The sequence below is a fragment of the Euprymna scolopes genome, chromosome 22 (genome assembly GCF_053919585.1).
Source record: "Euprymna scolopes isolate OS-2025 chromosome 22, ASM5391958v1, whole genome shotgun sequence".
NCBI lineage: Eukaryota > Metazoa > Mollusca > Cephalopoda > Sepiida > Sepiolidae > Euprymna > Euprymna scolopes.
The window spans coordinates 116838112-116861176 of NC_136503.1; the positions used below are offsets into that span (position 1 = coordinate 116838112).

Consider the following 23065-nt stretch of genomic DNA (forward strand, 5'->3'; position numbering starts at 1 on the left):
TAAAATTTCTTATTATGATCGAATAAAACCAGAAGTGACTTAGGAATCGAGGACAGGTGTATAATCTCTGCTTTTTAGCAGATGTTGGGTTAGGGCTAAACCCAACACAAGAAAAACCAAACGTAAATAAAAATCTTTATGGTGTACGTACATGTAATCGAAAAAGTATTTTATTTTTATAAAGAAAATCATTTTATCTCTTTTGTCCTTCAAACTGTTTGCAAAATGGCATTGAGAGATTATCGATCATCATTTAAACATAAAATCTTGTTTATTTTTGTTAAATAAAACTACCAGATTGCTTTATGTGATTTTTTTCCTGTCACATGTACACTGTAAAGATTTTTATTTTATTATTTTCATGGGGGAGGGGATTAGGGACTTGCACCAAATTCTGCCTTTGTAATTCGGAAAAAGGCTGAATTCTGCTTTAGTATTTTTTATTATTCTTCGGAAAAAGTGTGATTTCTGCTGAAGTCTACTTTTTATTTTTTAATAATAAGAAAAATCTGATTCATTGGCTCGATTTTATTTTTCTTTCTTTTTCTCTCCCTCATCTTTATCTTTCTTTCTCTTGTCCCGCATTTTCTCTTCTTTTTCCCCATCTTTGCTTTTCACACTTTCTGGAAATATTAACTTTACCATACTTCAAATGATTCCTAATGAACCTAAGATTTAAGGTAAGTAATTTTTTTATTAACTTTTTGACATGACATCTCCCACTAAAAAAATGCACAAGATTTATCTTTCATAGCAAAATTTTTGGTTAACAGCCCTAAAAAGCTACAATGGGAAATTATTCTATATCAAAATTTTATGTGCAAGTACAAGGTCAGGCAGGTGGTGTTAATTGAAGGATGAGGTGGCTTGATTTCATATTATTTTTTTATTCTTAGTTTGGATACTGATTTTTTTTTTTACTAAAGAGTGACCACAACAGAAATCACTTGAAGAGAAAAGTTGATGAGTTTGTCAGATTGATGGTGAATCAACACCGGATTTTTGGTAATGATGGTTGAAATTAGACAGAATTTGATTATTTAAGAGGATGGCTCAACAAAAATTTGTTTATATTAAACTTTGACATGACAACGTTGTAGTCAGCTGAGAAGCATCTCCACACTGTTGTGTCCTGCAGAGAGGTAGGAAGAAACTCTTCACAGATGATCCATTTAGCTTTATGCACATAGAGAAAAAAATAAATTATTGACAGACGATTTTTTGTTGTGAAATTTCATGGGGTGGGGGTAGTATAGATTGGAGCTCAGTCGATCACCTACCATGAAAATAATGAGAGAGCAGAGAATAACTAGCACCATCTGTTCTGAGAGAAAGTGGCTGATAAGTAATCAAATTGTTTTCATTTTACTGATCACTTTTCAATCCTCTCATAATATTCATTATCATTCAACTAACAAGTCATCCATATAATTAATCTTCAGTGAATTTTAACTTTCATAGGTGGTGATTCGTGAATAAAAAAAAGCGAAGGAAGTGGCTTGGAGAATTAAATGCAGTCTTAGGTTAAACATTCTGTGAGCAAGTTTGGCACAAGGCACATGAAGAAAGGTGAAACATTATGATGACAATCAAGATAGGAAAATCAGTCTGAAAATTGAAAATAACAATTAAAATGAGGATACCCGCCTGAAACATAATTAGATATTAATATGTCCAATGATGTATGTTAAGGACAACCATTGTAATATGTGCATGTATGAATGAATGTGTAATGTGCTGCCTTATTTGTATTGTTTCCTTAAGTAGCCTGCTTCCATCATCTTTAGAGAGATTGAATAAAAGATGATTCAAGTTTATATAACTCTGTGTGAGAAGACATTGAGCACAAGTATAAATTCCAAACATTTTTTTTAGGCAGCAAACTTTCCATTGAACAGAGAAGGAACTCCTGTTTCTGTATTTGCTCATAGATAGGTATCAATCTATACATTGATATATGTTAGGGACAACCATTAATATTTCTGTGTATGCGCATGTATGTATTAATGTGCGTCCTATTTGTATTGTTTTCTTATGAAGTCTGCTTCAAAATTAATTAAAGTATATACAGTTCTGTCTAAGAAGATATTGAGCACTATATACAAGTATAAATTCAAAAATTTGAACCGATTTCAAAAGTCGATACTTATCAGCATATATATATATATATATATATGTTTATATATAGGCAACAAACCTTCCTTTGAAGAGAGAAGGAATTCCTATTTCTGTATTTGCTTATAGATAGGTATTAATCTATCCATTGATGAATGCTAGAGACAATCTCTACTTTGTGTCAAAATGTCCATTGATGTATGTTAGGGACAACCATTGTAATATGTCCATGTAGATGCATATACGAATGAGTAATGTACATCCTATTTGTATTGTTTCCTTAGAAAGTCTGCTTCCATCATCTTTAGGGAGGATGAATAAAAGATGAAGAAACTACAACTGTTTTATTCACTCATTCTCAAGTTGTTATACAAAGTCAATGGCAACAACTGTACCTCATCTCAAAATATCAAATATTCTTTATTCTTTACTGTTTATGCAAATTGTTTCTACTTTGAATTAGATGATGCAACTCTTTCGTGATATGAGTCTGAGCAAAAAAAAACTGAGATAAGGTTTAAAATATAAGAAATTCAAACACGGTTAAAATAATAATGTAATAATTTGAATTAATGTAAAAAAAATTTAAGTAATCTAGCATATTGAAAATGATTGTAAATTAAATAAATTTCTTTGAAATCATTCCACAAATATTTTTCATCGAAAGAATTTCAGTTAACAAAAAATCTAATTAACCATTCACTTTTCTGACTTTTTACATACATTGTTGAAAAGACGCGTTGAATTTTCAGAGATTCATTAAAAGGGTGTGAAAGAAAGTGCAAAAGTATGTTATCAGTTGTGGAGCGACCTCATCATTATTGAAATAAGGAAAGGTCTTTGATTTTACTGCCTTCCCTAAAAAGAAAAAAAATTAAGTCTTTAAAAAAAAAGCTTGTATTTTGTTTTGCCGTTTTGTTTTTCTGTTTTTTTTTTTTTTTTTTTTTTAATCTTTCGATTCTATGAGGAAAGTTTGTTGGTGATAAAAATTGCAAAGAATGAGACAAAAAAAAAAAAGAAAATCAAAGAAAGTGAAAAATCTTTGAATCTCGTTTCAATCTGGTTCCATTTCACTTTCTGAACTGCAAAGGAACTAATCAAAACATCTTTTTCAGCAAGGAAGCCAATTTTATTAGTTTTACATTCAAACTTTACTTCACATAGATTATGCTTATATATGTCAATATATATATATATATATATATATATATATATGTGTGTATGTGTGTGTGTAATTGTCTCTGTGTGTACATTTCTCTACCAAACTACTCTGCCAATTTTCAGTCTACAGACTCGAGATTTGACATACATGGTATTGAGATTTGGAAAAATCTTCTTAATCTGTTTTCGGCCAGAAATTTGGCTGTCAAGGGGTCAAAGTTCAACAATTTGACCCTTGAAAACCCTACCAAACTCCTCTGCCAACTTTGGGTGTAAACACATGAAATTTTAGATGTAGGTTACTTGGACATGGATCAAACATTTTAATTTGATTTGAGCCCCAAACAATTAAATGTTAAGGGGTCAAAATTGGGATCAAAGTTAAAAAAACAATGATGTCTGCGGTCTCTACCAAATTACTCAGCCAATTTTGGGTCTAAACATTTGAAATGTTACATAGTGTATTCAGACATAGGACAAGCGTTTTAATAGGTTTTTGCCCGAAAATTTGGCTGCAAAGGTGTCAAAGTTCCAAAGATTTGACCTTTGCGGTCTCTAGCAAACTATTTAGCCAATTTTGGGTTTAAACATTTGAAATTTTACATAAAGGGTATTCAGATATGCAGCAAGCTTAATCAGTTTTTGGGCGAAAATTTGGCTGTCAAGATGTCAAAGTTGAAACTTTGCAGACTTCACCTAACTCCTTAGCCAATTTTGGGTCTAAACTAGTGTTGGAACGACTAATCGGAATCGGGAATTGAAAAAATCGGAAGATTTGGGGGTATCAGAATCAAGCAAATTGATGCTTGTTTTCCGATGGTAAAACAATTCTTTTGTCTTTTTTTATTTGATTTTGCTCAAATAAAATCTTCCATTGCTGGTAATAATGATAAAATAATAAATATTTATTGATTTTATTATATCAGTAAAGCTAAAATCGATAGATCACTCTCCACAAGTGTATTTTGACATTTAGGAAAATATCTGCATATTTAACATGTGTTTTTTTTAATGAAGATCGGAAAAATAACAATCTTATAGTTAAATAATTAGAGATTTATAAAGAATCGGAATCTGTAATTTAGCCCGGAATCAGTAATTGTATGAGAATCGGGAAAAACATTGAATCGTTCCATTACTAGTCTAAACACTTGAAATTTTGGATGTAGGTTACCTGGACATAAGTCAAACTTTTTAATATGTATACATCTATATATCTATAAAAGTGAAAGTGTCTGTCGGTGTGTGTGTCTGTGTACATTTCCCTACACAATAACTCTGTCAATTTTTAGTCTACAGAGTCGAAATTTGATATACAGGGTACTGAGATTTGGGAAAATGAATGTGATCGGGGTTCGGCCAGAAATTTGGCGATTAAGGGGTCAAAGTTCAACGATTTGACCTTTGAGAACTCTACCAAACTCCTCCGACAATTTTGACTCTACGCACTTGAAATTTTAGATATAGGTTCCTTGGACATGGATCTAACTTAATAACTTGATTTTAGCCCAAAACAATAAATGTTAAGAGGTCATAATAGGGGTCAAAGTTAAAAAAAAATTGACCTCTGCGGTCTCTTCCAAATTACTCAGACAATTTCTGGTCTAAATATTTGAAATTTTACATAAAGGGTATTCAGAGATAGGGCAAGCTTTTTTATTAGTTTGGGTCGAAAATTTTTAGTTACCAATATATAAATGTATGTATGTATGTATGTTTGCATGCCTGTCTTAAACTTTCAATAGAGGCGACGGATTTACCAAGATCAGTATCGTGTTAATGTTCGATCTTCCATACGACAAATATCGAAAAATTGGCTAAAAACATTAATATCTTCCCCTTCAACTAGGCACTTTTCTACAGGGAGGGGGTCACTTTTTTCGCCGATATTTTTTAAAGTTATCCTCTCCTTTAGATTGTCTAGCCTTAATTTTAAAAAATGTCGCTTCCGGTTTGGCGGTTGTCATAACAGCATAAACGTTAGGTTTTACCCCGTTCTTTTCCTCCTTTGCGGTATGGGTTCGAGCCTGCCTTCCTACTACCACTTTTTTTTTTTGCTCAACATACACATACAAACACTCGGGCAACGCCGCGCTGAAATGCTAGTATATCTATAAAAGTGAACGTGTCTGTGTATATTTTTCTTCGCAATAACTCTGTCAATTTTAAGTTGATATATGGGGTACTGAAATTTGGGAAAATCTATGTGATCGGTTTTCGGTCTGAAATTTAGCTGTTAAGGGGTCAAAGTTCAACGATTGGACCTTTGAGAACTCTACCAAACTCTTCCGACAATTTTGACTCTAAACACTTGAAACTTTAAATATTGGTTCCTTGGACATGGATCTAACTTAATAACTTGATTTAAGTCCAAAACAATAAATGTTAAGGGGTCATAATAGGGGTCAAAGTTAAAAAAATTTACCGTTTTTTTTTTTTTTTTTTCTCAGCATACACCTTCAAACACCTTTTCTGCCCCGACTCATCATAAGTCATTAACTTTAAAAGAAAATGAAAAGAATATGGACATGATTACATAAATCCGAAAATAATCTGAACACTAATTGCAATTCAACATTCTCAAACTAGAAGATGTATTTAATTCTTGCTCATAATATTTTATTCATATTTTTTTATGAAGTACGTCTTACACGTTCTTGTTAACTAGCAGTTAAAAGTTTTTTTTTTTTTTCTTCGAATTGAAATTTGGATTTGGAGGGAAAAAATGTTGACAAAATGAGATACTTAAAGTTTACAGAAACCTAAGAATAATAAAAACACTTCTTGGAGTGTTTATAGGCAGCCATCCTAAAGGAAAACCATTGAACTCAACACACACATGTGGAATCAGTCTTATTCCACCATCTTTTATCATTGAAAAATTCTAAAGTTATATTTAAAAAATTTTTGTATTTAAGTTCAAATTAAAAGTACAAAATCAAACAAAATTCCATGAGATTTTATTTCTAAAATATTTATAACTAGCATGGGTGCCCGGCGTTGCCCGGGTGTTTGGAGGTGTATACTGAGCAGAAAAACAAGCAAAAAAAAAGGTAAATTTTTTTTTAATTTGACCCCTATTATGACCACTTAACATTTATTGTTTTGGGCTCAAATCAAGTTGTTAAGTTAGATCCATGTCCAAGGAACCTATATCTAAAATTTCAAGTGTTTAGACCCAAAATTGTCGGAGGAGGTTGGTAGAGTTCTCAAAGGTCAAATCATTGAACTTTTACCCATTAACAAGCAAATTTCTATGCGAAAACCGATCACATAGATTTTCCCAAATCTCAGTACCCTGTATTTTAAATTTCGAGTCTGTAGACTTAAAATTAACAGAGTTATTGCGTAGGGAAATGTACACTAACAGACAGACACGCAGATATTCAGACACGTTCACTTTTATAGATATATAGATCGATAAAGCACAGCCTAAGATTCACTAGCCTATCAAAAGCTTTTAAAGCATAATTTTCACAACAAAAATCATGTACAAGACAAATTAGCTTTCAATAAAAACACATATTCATTTACATTAATAAATATTTAAACCTCCACAAGGAGATGCTATTTCAAATGTTTCTTTTTAATATTTTAAATATTTATTGTTATTTATTAACACAAGCCATAAGAAATTATTAACTGTAATATTTCAAGATTCTCACTAAAAATTATTAAAACAACGCAATCAAAAAGAATTACTTCATTATAAAATATATGAGTTATCTCTCTTGTATTATATAACATTCTATGTCTTAATTAGTTAGTTACATTACTTATTAATTTTAACTACAAATTATGTTTTCATGTCTTTCCCAACCATCCCATCGATAATCATACCTTCCTTTTTGTTGAAATAGTGGACGTGTGTTGCTATTTTCCAAGACATATGTTGTTATTTGAAACACTCATTTGATTATCAGGTTATACCTCGAAATATATTAAATACGTCAGATTTAATATAAACAAAAATCATTTCGTTTTTCCCCTCCTTTTCCAGTCAAACATATTTCCATTTCTTGCATTGTATCGATATAGTTTTTGTATAGATTCAGTATTTCACAGTTATTATTGCATGAATCTATTTTTTCTGTTCTTTAAATAGTTATTGTGAAAATGATTTTCTTTTACAATTTTTTTTTAACTTCTTAAATTGTTCGATCAGTAAAGAACTTAAAAGTCTTGTTTGCAAATTCCATTGATGAGCGGTCATAAATTTTTTGGTCTCAGATGAGTTTTTGATTTTGAGCTATTTTTAGATAACATTAATGTGTGTGTGTTTCTGAATTTTTGAGATGAAGAATGTTATCATTTATATCATTTGGACTATCGTTCTCATCTGGAGTGTTATTCCCACAACATTTCTGTTGATGTAACTTCCAACCTTCTTCAGATGTATCTTGTCAAACTTGACAATTTGCAAGGAATTTTGAACGAAACTCTATATCTAATCCATGGGGATAGCATACTTTCATTCCATCAGCCATGATTTAGCAATTAACAATGTAGTGTCACCCAAATTATACTAATAAATAGATATACTTATGCACACAATTTAATCAATTTTTTCTTCCTTACTAAAATAACTGCTTTAAATGTTTGGAGATGAGTATTAATTCAATAACCCTTATCCCTGAGTGGCTTCCGAGCCTTGATAAGTGGTGACCACCGTGTAAAAAAAAAAAAAAAAATTAATAATTTGTATTGGATTACTGTTCTCATCTTGAGTGTTATGATCAATTTTAAGTGACAGTCTCCTGGTGGTTGCAGGTTCAATCTTTTGTACAGGCGATATCAAGATATAATTATGAATTATGCATGGTTTTTACTGGTTGCAGGTTCAATCTTTTGTACAGGCGATATCAAGATATAATTATGAATTATGCATGGTTTTTACTGGGTTATGGATGACAGATTGAAAGAGAGCTATCTTTGTCGGGTTAAATTAAGGGTTCGATTTGAAATTCTATACAAGTTACAAAAATTGATTAAGCCATTATAAATCTCATTGCATCAATGGTAGACATTTCAGTCTCTTGAAGGAATTGGTAAAAAAAAAACAACTTTCAGGTGAAAAGAACTGTTGAAGAATATGCACACACATTTGCAAAGTGATAACAAAATTTCAAACTCTAAAAAAAAATAAAAGCAATGCAAGAAATTAGTTTTCTTTTTGCGCTTTAACCCCCCCCCCCAACCCTAACCGTAATCTAGTCACTTGGGTTAAAAAAGAATACAAAAAATGAAACTTCACTTTAACTTTAAACTAATTGCCCAGATCAAAAATGGAATAAAAGAAAATAAAATTCAACTCTAAGTTAGTCACTTGAGTTTAAAAAAAAAAAAAGAGTACCAATAAACAAAACAAACAAAATTAATCCTAATCTAATCCTTACCTAATCGGTAGGATTAAAAAGAAATATTAAAAAAATTTTCGAGCAATTGTTTTGTTATATTTTCTTTGTAAAAAAAACAATTAAAAAAAAATTACCATACTGGACTGCTTTGTGGTTATTTCAAAGTCCAATCTAAACAAATTCATATTGAACTCTCCTCTTAACCAAATTCTGCCCAATTTCCTCAACCAACAATCATCTGAATGTTGTCTCCTTGTCCACCTGACACTCATTAATCCTGATTTTCAATGAACCTTTTGGGCTTGATAAGTGGTTACTTCTAGTTAAAAAAATATCAGATAATAAATATGTAATAACGAATATTTTTAAATGTAAAGGTGGAACAATACAATTGTCACCCTAAAATAAAAAACATAAAATTTTTATTTCAAAACTTTTATTGAAAAAATCATTTCAGGTAATTTGATTATGTAGTAGAGCTGACGTCTATTCAATGTAACCGCGCTTGGCCTCAATCATCACTTTAATATGGGTCTGGAACTGGGAGCATGCCTTTTCCACAAGCGCCAGTGGGAGCACGGCGAATACTTAGTGGATGATGGCAAAATAGGCTTTGGTGTTGTGGGAAGTTATGTTGGTGATGTTCTTGATGTATGGCTAAGCAAAGTAGTCCAGCAGGTTCAAGTCAGGGGAGGAGGAAGGGGGCAGTGAGGGAATGGTACAACATTGTAGCACTCCTGAAACCTGGGTCTCTTTAGATTTGTAGGCTGGCGCCGAGTCCTTCTGCCACACCCAGGGTTTGCCAGCAGTCACCTGATTACACCAGAGGATCACCACACTCCTCAGCACATCCAGGTACATTTTTGTATTAACTTTTAAGCCGATTTCGAAGATGTGAGATGGCATGATGTGGCCCTCACTTGAAATCACACCAAGACCATAACCATGGCTGAAACTTTGTTTTCATCACCCTGGGCGGCACGTTCCTGTTATTTGTGGTAATCCAGCGATGCATTTTGAGGATGCTCATTGTTCATTGTGTCACTTTCAGACATGATAGAAAGTTCCGTGGGATTTATACACAACTGACCAACTAGTAGATGGTCTGCAAAAAACAACAATTTTCATCAAATGGAAATGGGATCATGTAGTCTTTTCTAGATTGACAGTTCTATCGTTCACCCTGTGTATATTATTGAGTGATCTTTGACTCTGATAAGTGGTAACTCCTCATAAAAAACAAAAAAAGAAAAAATAGAAATTCAAGGGCATAACATTAAATCTGCTCTGGATTATAGAACCTCAAAAATCATAGAAAAGTAAAAGTTGAAAACAAATATAGAAATTTATTCAAAACTTTTAATTTGGACTGGAATGCCGTTTGACCCCAAAACAAGTTTTGAGTCTTCAATCCATTCAAAGGTTTATATGTGAACTGTAAATTGTAGAAATTGTTAGTCTCTTTTAAATAGCCAATCATTTGTTACCCATTAACTTTGCAATTACCTTTGAAATAATAGCAATAAGTTTATCTGTCTATAATTAGAAACACAGGTGTAGCTTGAATTTTCTGTAGTGGTTTAACCAGTGCATATTTTCATGCATCAAGTCCTGTGAATCATATGCCAGAAAGTACTGTTGAAAGTAGCCGTACATCATCTACTGTGACTGAGAGATCTCTACAGCTACAATCCCAGTTGAAGTTAATATCTCTAATGGTGCTGGCTTAAACAGAGCAAAGATTGAGAAAATAACTAAATACCGAAATATGATGTATCAAAAGAAATTGGAATCTTAGGAAAATCTTCATCATCCCAGTAATCATAGGAGCAACCGAGTTCATGAAAAAGAATTTCAAAAACTACTTGATAATACACCCAGTGAACCAAGTGCAAGAGAAATTCAAATAATTATACTTAAGATAGGTGGTTAATATTTTAAAAAGATCTCTTAGGTAGAATTCCTGGAATAGCAGATGAATGTTTAGCATCCAGAAGAATGTTCCATTCTCAACAAAAACAAAAAATAAGAAAATTAAATAAAGAGAGAGAACCTCTTATATGAAATTGAATGTTTAAAATATTTGTGTGTCACAGATCTTTTTTTTCTTCCAAGTGACTGTCGTTTAATTGCTATGACCTTCCATTTCTTGTCATAAATAATTTTACCAAGGACCATAAGTTTTGGTTTCGATTATAGCTGATGACACTCAAGTCATCTATTTTTTTTATAAATAATTTTACAAAGAATTCTTCACAAGTTTTCGTTTCAGCTTCCATTAGAAGAAGAAACTCATATATATATATATATATATATATATATATATATATATATGAACAAATGATTAATAAAACATGTTAAAAAACATCTTGAAAAAGAGTTAAAAACATATTTAATTTTAAAAAGAAAGCACAAGATAAGTAGATAGTCCTTAATCCGTGGAGTTTCGAAGAAATACTCTCCTTCTCATCAGAGAGAAGGAATTAGCAAAATGCGGGATCGGATTTTGCATGTAAAAGTATTTAATGAAACCACAATTAAGTCACAAATCTTACTTGGTTAAAAAAAGGGTGAGGTAAGGGGAATAGGAGGTAAAAGAAAAAATGATAAAAAGATTTCACATGAATGGATAGTCCGCTGAAGTGTAAAAATCCAAGAATGGTAAAATCCAAACACGGTCGAATTAAAAACTTCCAATCCAACAGGTAAGTTCCAAATGGTCCAAAATGATCCAAAAGGCTGAATTCCTTGGAAAAAATCACAAATGGAATGAATTCAAAATCATTAAAAGAAAAGTTCAAATGTGCACAGAAAAAGCACTGGAGAGAATATTTAAAACACGTCTGCCAATGCCGGAAGAATCAAGTGAATTCTTAAATTCTTAAATATGTTTTTAACTCTTTTTCAAGATGTTTTTTAACATGTTTTATTAATCATTTGTTCATATTGTAAGCTCTATTTCCTTTTCGGTTTTATTGAGCTTTTACATCTGGTTGAGATTACTTCACTTGTAAATATTAACTCTTTAATATTTATAATATATTTTAAGTTTACCATTTTGATTACCTTGGTAAACTTATTATAATTTATATATATATATATATATATATATATATATATATATATATATATATATATACTTTCACTACACCAATGAAGACTGAAGGGTCGGTCGAAAATTATGTACCTGTAAAAAAAGTTTTTTACTTTTTTCTCATAATATTATTTTGTATTCCTGCATGTCATCAATTGAAAACGAATAAAGAAAAGTTATAAGCTTTTATACTTTTCATATTCTTTTTTATACATTTCCATTCATATATATCTATATATATATAATATAAAGCTGAACGTCTGTCTGTGTGTCTGGTCACGAATAGGCTCCTATATGGTTGACTATTATAGAAAACTGATCACATATACTGATAGAAGATGTATCGAGACACAGGAATGGGTATGTTTGATCTGGCAGAACGGTGGTTCATTAAAATTGTGGGATCCGCGTTCGCGCCTGGTCCACAAAGTATGGAAATAAAAAAATTAAAAAATTAATAAAAAAACGTTTACAATGTTTTTGATATAGAGGCACATAATAATACTTTGATAAGTATGTTTTAACTTAAATAGGGATGGTATAATAAAATTATGGGGTCTGCATTTGCGCCTGGCCTTCATAGAATGGAAATAGACACAAACTTTAATAAAGACTTTTCATATCTATCTGCGTAAGTATACTTTGATGATTTCAGTTTGAAGAAATATGGTATAATAAAATTATGGGGTGTTTGTTCACGCCTGACCTCCATAGACTGGAAATATGTCACAAAGTTTAACAAGGTTTTTTAATATAGATCCACAGAATATTGTGATAAGTGTTTCAGTGTGAACAGGTATGGTATAATAAATTATGGAGTTTATCTATTTTATTTTTACTTTCATGATATTTTGCTTTGGTTTTGATACCCCCAAATTCGAAGCTATCTCTTTACAACCCTTCTTTTTCATAACCTATCATACTTTAATAAATTAGAGTCCATTTTCTATAGGCTGTTTTTGAACCCAGTCAACGACGAGTACTTTTGCTAGTATATATATATATATATATATATATATATATATATATATATATATATATATAATTTTCTTCATAAGTTTTGATTTCAGTTTCAATTCAAGCTGATGCACCCAAGACATATGGATATATATTTTTTTTATTTTAAAAAACGCAACTTTATAATATATAACAATCGATAGAAAATTGACTCTATAATATACGCAGTCTACATGAATTAAAATATCATATTTAAGCATATTTTATGACCGGCCTATGCTGAGCGTCTCTGCTAGCTTAGATAAATATTTTTGTAGTTTTAGCAAAAGAGCGTCTTCATTTATGCTGAACATGCACAGAATGCAAACACGAATATATTACATATGAAAGAGTCTCCTGTGAAATTACCACAGGTCCCGCTAATTATGAGGATTATTATTATTCATTTATTTCTTTTATCATTATCTTGATGTTTGGTGGAACTGATGCAGATGTGGTGAATATATATCTGTCTTATGATGTTTAAAACTGAAACTTTTATAAAAAAAGATGCTGATGCTCTCACTAAACTTCCCTTTTGTGACGTTGGTGAAAGCACTAATGAGGAAACAAATTAGAACATGCACAGAAAAAAAAAATAATGATACTCCAAATAGTCTCTGAAATGATCGTACACAGAATCATTGTTGACCGGAATTCTACCAATTAATAAATATTCTAAAACAACTTATTTCTGCACCACTATTCATTCTCTCTCTCTCTCTCTCTCTCTGTATATATATATATATATATATATATATATATATATGTATATATATATATATATATATATATATATATATACGTAAATTGAATAAAATCACAACCTACATGAATAGAAATTCACTTTTTTGGCGTTAAGCTCTTACAGCTGTTTCATGAAAGGATGGACAATTACCTATCGTCCATAGAACTGTAAATCTTCCATCCAGTCACTCCTCAGAGACGCTTACAACTATTCCCAACAAGTTCTTCAATCCGTTGTGAACACGTTCTATATATATACTAGCATGGGTGCCCGGCGTTGCCCGGGTGTTTGGAGGTGTGTGTTGGGCAAAAAAAAAAAAAATGTGGTAGTAGAAAGGCAGGCTCAAACCCGTACCACGAAGGAGGAAAAGAATGGGAAAAAAACGTGACGTCTTTGCTGTTATGACCACCGCCAAACCGGAAGTGACGTAGGTTTAAATTAAAGCTAGACAATCGAAAACAGTGGATGACTTTCGAAAATATCGGCAAAAAAAGCGACCCCTCCCTGTAGAAAAGTGCCCAGTTGAGGGTGAAGAAATTAATGTTTTTAGCCAATTTTTCCGTATTTGTCGTCTGAAGGGTCGAGTTTCAAAACGATACTTATCTTGTGAAGATCTGTCGCCTCTGTCAAAAGTTTTAGGCAGACATGCAAACATGCATACATACATTTATATATTTGTAGCTCAAATTTTCGACCTAAACCGATTAAAAAGCTTGCTCTATCTTTGCATACCCTTTATGTAAAATTTCAAATGTTTAGACCAGAAATTGTCTGAGTAATTTGATAGCAGCCGCAGAGGTAAAATTTAAAAAAAACTTTGACCCCTATATAGGTTCCTTGGACATGGATCTAACTTAATAACTTTATTTGATCCCAAAACAATAAATGTTAAGGGGTCATAATAGGGGTTAAAGTTTAAAAAATTGTGGGGTTTTTTATGCTCAACATACACATCCAAACATCCGGGCAACGCTGGGTTGAAATGCTAGTCTATATATCTATAAAAGTGAACGTGTCTGTGTGTGTACATTTCCCTACGCAATAACTCTGTCAATTTTAAGTCTACAGACTCGAAATTTGATATACAGGGTACTGAGATTTGGGAAAATCTTTATAATCCGTTTTCGGTCAGAAATTTGGCTTTTAAGGGGCCAAAGTTCAACGATTTTACCTTTGAGAACTCTACCAAACTCCTCTGCCAATTTTGGGTATAAACACTTGAAATTTTAGATATAGGTTTCTTGGACATGGATCTAACCTAATGACTTGATTTGAACCCAAAACAACAAATGTTAAGATGTCATAATAGGGGTTAAAGTTTAAAAAATTTGACCTCTGCCGTTTCTACCAAATTACTCAGAAAATGTGAGGTCTAAACATTTGAAATTTTACATAAACGGTATTCAGAGATAGGGCAAGCTTTTTAATCGGTTTGGGGCAAAAATTTTTAGTTACCAATATATAAATGTATGTATGTATGTATGTTTGCATGTCTGCCTATTACTTTCGATAGAGGCGACGGAGTTTTACAAGATCAGTATCATTTTGAAGGTTGACCATTCGGACCACAAATATCAAAAACTTGGCTAAAAAACATTAATATCTTCAACTCGGCACTTTTCTACAGGGGGGGGGGGTCGCTTTTTTTGCAGATATTTTTGAAAGTCATCCCCTCCTTTCGATTGTCTAGCCTTAATTAAAACTTGCGTCACTTTCGGTTTGGCAGTTGTTGTAACAGCAAAGACGTCACGTTATTTCTCCCCCGTTCTTTTCCTCTTTTGCGGCACGGGTTCGAGCCTGCCTTCCTACTACCACGTTTTTTTTTTTTGTTTTTTGCTCAACATACAACTCCAAAAACTTGGGCAACGCTGGGCACCAATGCTAGTATATATATATATATATATATATATATATATATATATATATATATATATATATATATATATATATATATATATATAATAAGTAGTAATACTTACTCTACAACTAAAAAACAAGATTATGTTTAAAGCTCCCCAAATCTCATTTTCTGTAACTTGTTTTATATCAATATTTAGTGCTCAGTTAAAGTTAAGCAAGTCAGTACTTAGATGGGTGACAGCCTGGGAATATCCATAATTGTAAATGAACTCTATTGTGTGTCAAGTGATCTGTGTTTAATGGTGTACAGTTAATTCTACTGCTCTTTTAGTGCCCTTTCACCTCTATTACAGCGTATAGATATGTTTAATGAGTCATAAATGGTTAACCGATACTAGCCCAGTTGGGAACTCCCCACCCTGGAACACTGGGGAATATAGCTCACATGAAGTAGATAGTATTGGACAGTGGAAATAAAAGTTCATAAATAGTGGCCGCTATGATTTGCTCGATTGTAGTTGAAACCCGATCATGATTGATGGCTTCTGTTTGTATTGATGGGATGCACGTGTGTATCTGGTCAAGTTTTGGGGATGAAAGCAATTTATTCATTTTCTTCCTTTTGGAATTTGAGATTTTTTTTCTCTTGGCATTCACATTTCACAGCTGCTTGGCATTCACATACAATCTATACCCCCCCCCACACACACACAAAATGTGTTTCTGGCCTTGGAAAATTTAGATCATGTTATATTTTTGAATACCAGGCAGTATTTTATCAATAGAAAAAAGCCAAAAACATATTGAACAAATAAAATAAAAGAATTAGTAAAGTAGAATTAATACGTCAAAAAAAAAAACACATTTTAAAAAGAAAAAAAAAATTAAGATGTAAAAAAAAACACATTTTAAAAAGAAAAAAATTAATGCCAAAAAAAGTACATTTTAAAAAGAAAAAAATTAATGTAAAAAATAAAATTTTAAATTAATGCCAAAAAAACACATTTAAAAAAAAAAATATACTAATATGTCAAAAAAGCACATTTTAAAAGAAAAAATTAATATGTCAAAAAAAGCACATTTTAAAAAGAAAAAATTAATATGTCAAAAAAAGCACATTTTAAAAAGAAAAAATTAATATGTCAAAAAAAGCACATTTTAAAAAGAAAAAATTAATATAAAAAAATCACATTTAAAAAAAACAAAAGACATTCAATTTTCAGAAATTATTTATTGATTATATAAGGTTAAATTGAATTTAAAAAAATCTTTATACTGCAATATTTTAAGTTATAAATTTATATTTTTTACTAGAATATCTTCTCCTTTTCTTTTCCATGTTTAAGCTTAACCATATTATTTTTCATGCTCGCATTTTTGTATTGTAATCCATGATTTTTCCAGGGTTCCAGTATATTCACTTGTTCTTTTTTTAATTTCAGTCTTATTTTTTCGCCCTCCATAAACATAACATACACATATTTAAAAAAAAAAATGTACGCACTCGTCTGCTTTCATTATCTCTGTTTCACTTCTGACTTCTCTTTTCGCGACAGGGGTGAAGTAGTAACGACACTAGTCTCGGAAGCGACGTGGTTGCTATGGAAACCAGTCATAAAAAACGTTGCTCACCTCCTTACGAATTTTTACAATTTTGAAAACCAGTAAATTCATCATAACTTTTATTTTACTGAACGAAAATTGAAATTTTTTTTCACAATATAACTGAGAAGGTGATCTATAAACAGTAATAATTGTTTGAAATTTGGTCGAAAAATGAGTGAGCAGTGAAGTTTTAAGGCAGTTCTAAATGACTAAAACTGCCACTTAACCATATATTCAACACTACTGTGTTTGAAATTTGGTCGAAGAATGAGTGAGCAGTGAAGCTTTAAAGCAGTTCTAAATGACTAAAACTGCCACTTAACCATATATTCAACACTACTGTGTTTGAAATTTGGTCGAAAAATGAGTGAGCAGTGTAGCTTTAAAGCAGTTCTAAATGACTAAAACTGCCACTTAACCATATATTCAACACTACCGTGTAAGAAATTCTCTTACTCGTTTTTGCCTATGGCAGAATGAAAGAGACACAGAAAAGCAACAAAGGCTCACCTTAAATCCAAGAATAAATTTATTTACAAAGGGTAAAAAAGGAGTCCATATTGCAAAAGAGTGCCCTCTTTAGCTTCTGCCAAATGGCGGGTAGTTCTTGCCTTGAAAGGCGAAGGTAGTTTTCTTCTTGTTGAAGATGCTGGTAGACTCGGCCGCTCGTTGAATTGGTTGAGGGTTCTCAAAATCTTTCCAGACTGTCGATACGAACAACGCACTGTTCATAAAATAATATGCCTCTTTGCGGGCAATGATAATGAAGTAATTATTCCGTAGAACATTTTAGCCTCTGGCTAGTATCTGCATTTAAATGAGCGGAGAAATAAATGGGGTAGAACCCTGCCTTAGTTCATTAGGCCTGGAGCGAGATTTCGCGTGTCGGCTTTGCTCGGCATCATATTGAAATCTGTTTTTTGAAACACAAAATTCCTGCCACTTCTGTATCCTCCACAGTAACTGGACAACGCAATACCATTGGTCGAAATAATCGCGTGATTGTAAATCACGCGGTTATCGCCCTTGCATTCTGAGATTTCTAACACGTGTTGAAATTTGGTCGAAAAATGAGTGAGCAGTGAAGCTTTAAAGCAGTTCTAAATGACTAAAACTGCCACTTAATCATATATTCAACACTACCGTGTTTGAAATTCGGCCGAAAAATGAGTGAGCAGTGAAGCTTTAAAGCAGTTCTAAATGACTAAAACTGCCACTTAACCATATATTCAACACTACCGTGTTTGAAATTCGGCCGAAAAATGAGTGAGCAGTGAAGCTTTAAAGCAGTTCTAAATGACTAAAACTGCCACTTAACCATATATTCAATACTACCATATTTGAATTATTAAAAAAGAAGAAAAATATCTTTTTCTCAACGAACAATTTAAAACCTATCTTTATTTAAATATAACTTTATAAATTTTTAACAAATTTACTTAAATATAACTTTGTGCTTCTACACAATACAGATGAAAGAAAACGTTATCTATTACGCAATTCACATTTTTCTTCGTTTTAAGCCAGCTCAGCTGAAGACGAGCATGACCACCTCAACAAAATGGTTCTCTTCAATCTGCGACAAAATTTCTCATGATACAAACACTCACTCTACATTAGCCTCACTATTTTTAATTAATTACATGAAAATATTTGAGAAAAAAAATAGTTATTAAGATCTCTTGTAACTTATCCACATCCCCGCACATTTAAAAAAAATTTTTTTAAGTAAATTTTCCCTCTTATAGCAATTCTTCCTGAAAACTAGATCACTGCAGAAGGATTATAGAAAATGCAAAAAAGTCAATAAAGTCCAAAGTAAAAGAACAAAAGCTTGGTTCCAGGAGTTTTGTCAAATAACAAAGTCCTGAACAGATGTGTGCCCTTTATTCCAACCACTGTCAACAGGTCTGAGGTGATCTCGTCACCATCTGACAAAGCCAAACTCTTTGCCAAAAACTTTGCAGCAAATTCAACCCTATGCGATCAAGACCACTTACCTCCCTCCCAAATTTCCTCTGTAGTCTGAAAATAATCTGAGCAACATCTACATACATGTTCATAATGTTGTCACACTTATCAAGAACTTTGATGCCAGCAAACCAATTAGTCCTGACAATATTTCAGCTATAGTACTCAAAAGCTGCAACTGAAACTAGCAGCCATGCTTGCAAAACTGTTTAATTGATACCTAAAGGAAGAAATATTAGCAGTTTATCCTAAATCTAAATGCAAATTCCATGAACAAAGCTTTTTCCTAGGATGATGGGATGCACATGTGCCTATAGAACTCTGTTTTGTTAGCCTGCTTTCCAGCTGACTACAATATGGTTGTCTTCAAATCCGATGTAAACAAATTCTTGTTGAGGTGTCCCCTTAAATAAACAAATTCTACTCAATTTCCACCACAAATGATTACTATGCTATCTTCCTGGTGACCATCATACAGTGAATAACCTTTATCCTTGAGTGGCCTTTGGACCTTCATGATAACTCAGAAAAAAAAGGAGAAAGAACATTCTAAAGAATATTTTAAAATAAGACCAATTTTTTTTTTTTTTTTTTTTTGCTGATCATCTTTGATTTCTTTCTAAATTTGAACAATAAGCAAATTTTGTTTCATTATAAACCGACCAACTTGCAGGCAATATTTATTTTTGTTGCAGAGTGTATCCATTGTTTCTTGAGAAAGGTGTTCAATAACACAATAAATATTCTGTAGTGACATTGGAGTTGACATTTCTAGTGTTAATGGTTATCAAACTGTCAAAAATTGGCAGACATGTCGGAATTTTATTAAAGATGTTCAATTTCATATCAATAACTATGGGAAAGGTATGAACCCACCTTTCTTCTTCCCTGCTAACAGTGGGTGAAATAGAATAAATAACTTGACTCTCAAGTCTGAGAAAGTAACTAATCAAGGAAAAGAAAAAAATGATCTAATCCAAGCAGTAATTGGGTTGCAATATGTTTTCAGAAGGTTTGTATATATGATAGACAGTGACTGACCTCAGGGTTAGTATAGCTTGATAGTAGATTAAGCAATCTAATCTTCAGGTTTTACTCGATAGTAGTAGATATTTGAGATGGTAAAAGAAACAGTTGCAGCTTAGAAAACCCAGATGTCATCGTATGAATAAATGGAAGCCTTTTAAAATCTTCAGAAGATTGCCAGAAACTAGTTGCATTTAAGGAATAGATCCAATTAGTTGATAAATAAATCGGTCGTGTGTGTGTGTGTGTGTGTGTGTGTGTGTGTGTGTGTGTCCCCAGCTAAAACTTAAAAACAACAACAAAAAAAAAAAAAACAACAAAGTGGGTACGCAATGAATAATATTTGAAATTTAGGAAAAAAAATTAATTCTTTGACACCAAACTTATGCAGATTTCATCAGGAAACGTTAGTTTTTCATTTATGTACTAACTAAAAGGAAGTAATTCTGATTTTTGAATCCAGAAGTTACTTTCCTTATGCCAGCATTATTTGAAAAATCGATAAAAAGGAGTTTTCTGTGTGTGAGCAAAGAGAGGGATGATCAGGGTGGATGTGGAAGAGGGGATAGGGAGAGTGAAGGGGGGAAATGGAGATGGAGAAAGAGATAGAGAGACGGATCTAGGGAGATAAAGTACCAGAAGTTTTATTATAAATATGTTACACTATTTCTGCTGGCAATGCTGGGTAGCCCTACTAATAAAATATATAGTTAAAGATGAAGTTATTGCTGTCTATATTCTACCATCTTTTAACATCATTCTAGCTGTGGGCTATGAGGGAGAAAAATACTCACGAGCGAAAGATGGAGTCAATACAACAACACTTCTCTTACTATCTTTCTTGTGAATATGAACAATTCAAAGTAACTTCTTCAAAATCTTGTCTTAAATTTGAAAAAAGCGTTTCAGAGAAAGTTTGTGTAATCTTTCTTTTATGTGTAGAGGCAAAGATGAAGAATGATCAATTTCTTTTTTATTACATGGAATCTGCTGGATATAATTAAGGGTTTTTGATTTATATATTTTACTTCACCAAACAAGTTTAACAAAAGTTAAGCACAAGCCCAATCAAAAAAGTGGGAAGGGTCTATGATTATTGTTGTCACTTGGCCTTTAGAGTTCTCAGTCACTATGATACCACAAACACATCAGGGATCGTCCTACTTAAGATTCCCAAATCAAATCGTTTATCGTCTTTATTTTTATGCAACATCAAACCCCTCCACGCAAGTTCCTTCTCTTTTTTTATCGCACGCTGTGTTCTTTTTTTTTTATTACGTTTTTCCAATCATTCTCTTTTTTTTTTTATTTTATTGAAATTAATTTTATTTTTTTTTAAAGAATTATTTAAAACACTTTTTGCACTCTTTTTCATAAAAAATTATTGAAACATTTTTATTAAATCTTTTAATTAAATATTATATATTGGACACTTTTTTTGGGGGGGGGGCTGCAGAGAAGAGAAACGGGCATTGCCTACTAGATTATAAAGTCTGTTTTGAACTGTCAAGACAGAATAAAGGGCTTTGAGCTGCTCCTGCCCAGATATGACAACATTATTATTAATATTATTCTAATACTTGGCTCTCATACAGGTAGAAAATTGCTTCAGCAATGAGATATCTACTGGAGCGGTAGAATGTTCCAACCATTTTTCCAGATTTAATGTATGTGCTCCATTTCAGATCAGGAGTAAAGATCAGACCAAAATGTTTATTTAAACATAGAGCGTCCTCAAGGTGAGGGCCATTAATTTCAATAGGAGCCAGGTGAGCATTGATAATAAAAAAATAGAAGTTTGGTTTTAGATGCATTAAAATTAACAAGCCACCTTTTCCCCCATTGCACCACATGCTGAAGATCAGTGGAGATAGAATCATAGAGATCTTGGCTATTTCTCGTCTTAAAAGTGTTACCATAGATGGTAATGTCATTAGTATAAATGTCTATGAACGATCTAAGAATGTGATTTGGGAGATCATTGATGAATATCACGAAGAGACTTGTCCCATGATGAAACCCTGAGGGACGCCGGCATTAATACTGTGAGCTTCTGATTTCTGTCCATCAACCACTAATCTTATTAACCTATCAGAGAGGAATGATTTAATAATTAAGAAAACATTTCCAGCTATTCCGTAGCTAGAAATCTTGTGTAGCAGGCCTTTATGCCACACCCTATTGAAAAGCCTTGATATGTCAAGAGCAATTTTTTTTATTATATTTTCACCCCAAACAAGGCACATTGCCACTTTGATGTAGGGGGCTACTATCAGGGACATAAGTTGCAGGGATACTATGTAGGGAGTTGAGCAGCAAGATGTCTGTTCACATTACACTTAAACTTCTGCATGTCAGTACACTTGGAGAAGCAGGAACCCAGAAGGAAATTCCAAAGTCTAGCGGTTCTGGGGAAGAAGCTATTAGAGTAGAAGATTTTTTTACATCTGCTCGGTGGGGAGCAAATAAATACCCTTTTCTTGGCCTTTTGGCCAAGATCAAAGTGTAGTCCCTGTTCTTACTACATGCTGTACTTATGTTTGTAACTTTGTGATATAAAGTGGGGATCACTTTTCTGTATTAATTTAATGTAAAATGATCACCCACTTTACAACCAGTCAGTCTCAAAGCCATTCAAGTCATTCTCCAGATGGCCCTGTCGGTGGGGCATTAGAATACGCCGACTGCCCCTCTGCAGAGGGTAAAAGTCCCTCAATGGGGGTCCTGGATATGACCTCAAACTATATCCACTGGTGAGGCCCCAGCTTGTGGGCTTTGGGGAGTGTGGAGTCACCCTTTAATTACCATTGCTCCCAGGTTCACTCTGACCCGGAGTGGTAGTACCTGTTAGGGTCCCAACTATGGGTTAAATAGAAACCAACGTGAAAACAACAAATATATTCTATTAAAAAAATTTTTCTTCAAAATCTTTGGATTTGGCATAAAATAACCCGAAAAGGGTTGATATGCCGTAAAACAAAAACAACCAACCAACCAACATTCTCCAGATCATTCAAGTTGTTTTTGAAGGATTCCAGTTATTTTTTTAAGCATTCAAGTCATTCTTAAGGTCATTCAATTCATCCTTAACTTCATTAAAGTCATTCTAAGTCATTTACTTTTTATGTATTA

The 23065-nt window shown here is 32.4% G+C and overlaps 1 protein-coding gene and 1 pseudogene across 1 annotated transcript in view; both read left to right on the plus strand.

Annotated features, from left to right (window-relative positions):
* The window catches only part of LOC145243682 (integrator complex subunit 13-like), a 1170185-nt gene that overhangs the window by 910847 nt on the left and 236273 nt on the right, over window positions 1-23065 (plus strand). The gene's annotated exons all lie outside the window — the stretch shown is intronic.
* Window positions 22405-22541, plus strand: LOC145244113 (U2 spliceosomal RNA; annotated as a pseudogene).